Source organism: Mandrillus leucophaeus, unplaced genomic scaffold (genome assembly GCF_000951045.1).
Source record: "Mandrillus leucophaeus isolate KB7577 unplaced genomic scaffold, Mleu.le_1.0 Scaffold1101, whole genome shotgun sequence".
NCBI lineage: Eukaryota > Metazoa > Chordata > Mammalia > Primates > Cercopithecidae > Mandrillus > Mandrillus leucophaeus.
Genome location: NW_012099222.1, coordinates 391,693 through 395,884, shown reverse-complemented (window position 1 = coordinate 395,884; position 4,192 = coordinate 391,693). Strand labels below are relative to the sequence as shown.

The 4,192-nt window shown below is 44.0% G+C and overlaps 1 pseudogene; it reads left to right on the top strand.

Annotated features, from left to right (window-relative positions):
• The first annotated feature begins 2,838 nt into the window (after window positions 1-2,838).
• On the top strand, window positions 2,839-3,460 carry LOC105548253 (annotated as a pseudogene).
• Window positions 3,461-4,192: the final 732 nt, after the last annotated feature.

Here is a 4,192-nt window from a genome sequence, read left to right as displayed (position 1 = left end):
TCCTATTAAATTTTAGACTTGGAGGTTGTACCCCTCTGGGCTTATTTAATTTCCTACATAAAAGAACATTTTTCCTTGAATATTTATCAAAACTTTAAAATATCTTAAACATCCTTAAACCAATTCTGCTTTTCCACTTCCCCATTATTGTCAATAATGTCATCCTTTTGTTCTCATGGCATAATATGCATAGAGCTGCTCTATGTGCCCTAACAGTGTAGCAACTCCACTCCATGTTAAGCTCAAGAGACACCTGAGCCACAAAGGACAAAGTTGTGGCCTCAGCCAACAGAGCCCTTGCTCCCCGAACAGTACAATCTATGGCATAATTCACCAGGAAGTCCCAAACCATTAGTAAAAATGTGGAACTTCAGAGAAAGGGAGTGTTTGCTTTCACAAAGAAATCTTGATGATTCTTCCTGACTTCAGCCTGTCCTCTGTCCCTTTACTTTCTCAGCACCTTCACTCTGGCCAGAGTTTGCCCCCATCTGCCTGCCTGCCTCCTGCTTCTTTCAGCCACCACAATTCCATACTGTACTTTGCCCACTGGGACTTTCCACACTGGTAAGGAAGCAAAGTAGAACCCAAAGCAAAATGTGCTGAACAGACCAAACACACATTTCATATGGATAGGAGGTATAATCTAAGCTATAAAACTCTTAGAAGAAAACAGGCGGAAAAGCTTCAAGCCATTAAATTTAGCAATGATTTCTTGGACATGACACCAAAAGTAAAGACCAAAAAACAAAAAAAAAAAAAAGAAGAAAGAAAAATAGATAACTGGACTTCACCAAAATTAAAAACTTTGGGCTGAGCATGGTGGCTTATGCCTGTAATCCCAACACTTTGGGAGGCCAAGGCGCACAGATCCCTTGAGGCCAGGAGCTTGGTACCAGCCTGGGCAACACGGTAAAACCCTGTCACCACTAAAAATACAAAAATTAGCCAGGTATGGTGGTGCATGCCTGTGGTTCCAGCTACTCGGGAGACCGAGGCAGGAGAATTGCCTTAACCTGGGAGGTGGAGGTTGCAGTGAGCCGAGATTGCACCATTGCATTCCAACCTGGGAGACAAGAGTGAAAAACTCAATCTCAAATAAATAAATAAATAAATAAATAAATAAATAAATAAATACAAACTTCTGTGCATCAAAGGACACTATCAACAATGTGAAAAGGCAACACACAGAATGGGAGAAAATCATACATTATAGGGGATTAATATCCAGGACACATTTAAAATCCTACAACTCAAGAAAAACAATAACAAAAAAAAAATCTGATTAAAAAATGAGTCAAGGATGTGAACAGACATTTATTGAAGGATATACAAATGACCAAATAATCACATGAAGAGATGCTCAACATCATTATGTAGTGGGGAAATGCAAATCAAACCACAATGAGATACCACTTCACACCCTTAGGATGGCTAGTATAAAAACAAAGCAAAACAAAAATTAACCAGTGTTGGCAAGGATGTGGAGAAATTGCTGTATGTCACTGGTAGGAATGTAAAATGGGACAGCCATTGTGGAAAATGGAATGGAAGTTCCCCAAAAAATTAAATATAAAATTACATAATCCAGCAATTCCATTTCTTGGGTATATACCCAAAGGAGAGAGATATTTGTTCACCAATGTTCATAGCAGCATTAGTCACAGTAACTAAAAGATGGAAACAACACAAGTGTCCATCAATAAGTGAATGGATAAACAAAATGTACTATATATATTTAATGGAATATTATGCAGCCATTTGGAACAGAATTCTGCAACATGCTACAACATAGGTGAACCTTAAAGGCCTTATGCTTAAGTGAAAGAAGCCAGTCATAAAAGGACAAATATTGTATAATTCTACTTATTTGAGGTACCTAGAGTAGTTAAATTCCTAGAGACAGAAAGTAGAATAGTGGCTTCCTTGGGCTGGATGAGGGGTGGAATGAAGAGTTAGTGTTTAACGGGTACAGGGTTTCAGCTGGGGAAGATGAAAAGATTTTGGAGACGGATGGTGGTAACAGTTGCATTGTAATGTGAATGTAGTTAATGCCACAAAACTACACTTAAAAGTGGTTAAACTAATACATTTTGTTATATATATTTTCCACAACATAAAATAAAATCTGGCTAGGTGCAGTGGCTCATGCCTGTAATCCCAGTACTTTGGAAGGCTGAGGCAGGATGCATTACTCGAGGTCAGGAGTTTGAGACCATCCTGGACAACATAGTGAAACCCCATCTCTACTAAAAATACAAAAATTGGCCAGGTATGGTGGCACATGCCTATAATCCCAGCTACTTAGGAGGCTAAGGAGGGGGAGATGCTTGAACCCAGGAGGCGGAGGTTGCGGTGAGTCAAGATGGTGCACTGCACTATAGCCTAGGTGACAGAGCAAGACTCAGTCTCAAAAAGAAAAAGAAAAGAAAAAATATAATCTAACTTGAGATAATGTAAGACATACCAGTCATGAATTTTATTAACTCCGAAACATAAAATAAAATAGAAAAATCGAAGTTATAAAACATAGAAGAAAGGGAAGTCCTAGCCAATGTAATAAAGCAAGAACCTAAGATAAAATGCGTATTGGAAAGGAAGAAGCAAAACTATTGTTATTTATAGACAGCATGATTATAAAAAACCTATTGAATCTACCCAAACAAACGCTAGAATTAAAAAGTGAAATTAGACCTCTTGGAGCATATAAAACGTCTAATTGTTGTCCTATTTGCCACCAGCAAACAACCGGAAAATAAAGCTTTTTAAAAATACCATTAAAAAATATCAAATCCCTAGAAAGGCGTCCAGTAAAAAAATATGTAAGATTTTAGGGCGGCCATGGACAACGAGGAGGAGACGTACCTCCTCTGGAAAATCCGCAAGACCATCATGCAGCCGTGCCACGACCGTGGCTTCCTAGTGACCTAGGACGAGCGTGACCTTACACTGAAGGAGTTCAAAGCCCAGTTTGGGACAAGCCAAGTGAGGGGCAGCCGCGGTGCACAGACCTCACTGCGCTGGTGGCCCACAAAGACGACCCCACCCACCAGATGTTTGTGTTCTTTCCAGAGGAGCCCAAGGTGGGCATCAAGACCGTCAACGCGTCCTGCCGGCGCCTGCAGCAGGAGAGCCTCACGCGGGCCCTCATCGTGGCGCAGCAGGGCATGAGGCCCTCTGCCAAGCAGTCCCTGGTCGACATGGCTCCCAAGTACATCCTAGAGCAGTTTGTGCAGCAGAAGTTGCTCATCAACATCACAGAACACGAGCTAGTAGTCCCTGAGTACGTCATCATGACCAAGGAGTAGGTGAGGGAGCTGTTGGCCGGATATAAGCTCCGAGAGAACCAGCTGCCCAGGATCCCGCCGAGCGCTATTTTGGGATAAAGGATGGGCAGGTGATGAAGATTGTCCAGCCCAGCTAGATGGTGGGCAGGTACCTCACCTACCGGTTGGTGCAGTAACCACCTCCCTGACAGCTCCTAGAGGCAGACACACGGACAGTGACCCCCGTCGCCTGCAGAGCGGACGCCCTGCCCTGCTGGAGTCTGGACTGCTGCTACTCTCTCTCCCAGCTGCTACTGCTCTGGACTCCCCAAGGCAGGTGGCCTCCACTCAAGTGCTCCCGTCCTGGGGTGAGGCTTCCCATGCCCCAGCCCGCCCCATTCACCTGTGCATTTTTGCGAGATGCGGCCTCAGGAGGGACGAGACCCCCACAGGGAGGCGACCTGGGGGCAGCTTGTACCCCGGGTTCTCGCCCAGACTGCTCTGGGTTCACTCTGTTGGTGGTTTTGGTTCCGTGTCTCCCACCAGCCACTGCTTCCTCCCGGGCTCTCAGCCTCCCACCCCTCGTCTTTCCTCTCTGGGTGGCCCTAATGCATAGTGGCCCCCACACAGCCTTGGCTCCTTACTCCATTCACAACTGTGCACGTTCTCAAGCCACCACGGTGCGAGATTCTAACTCAGCAGAGTTTTCGGTTGTTGTAGGAGGTTGGGTGTTTTCAAACATTAAAGACATTTTGAGTAAACAAATTTGCCTGATATAAACTTCAAAAATATATATACATGTAAGATTTTATCCAGACACAGTGGTGCATACCTGAAATCCCAACCTCCTAGAGAACTGCTTGAGCACAGGAGTTTGAGGTCAGCCTAGACAACACAATGAGTCTCTCTCTCTCTCTCTCTCTCTCTCT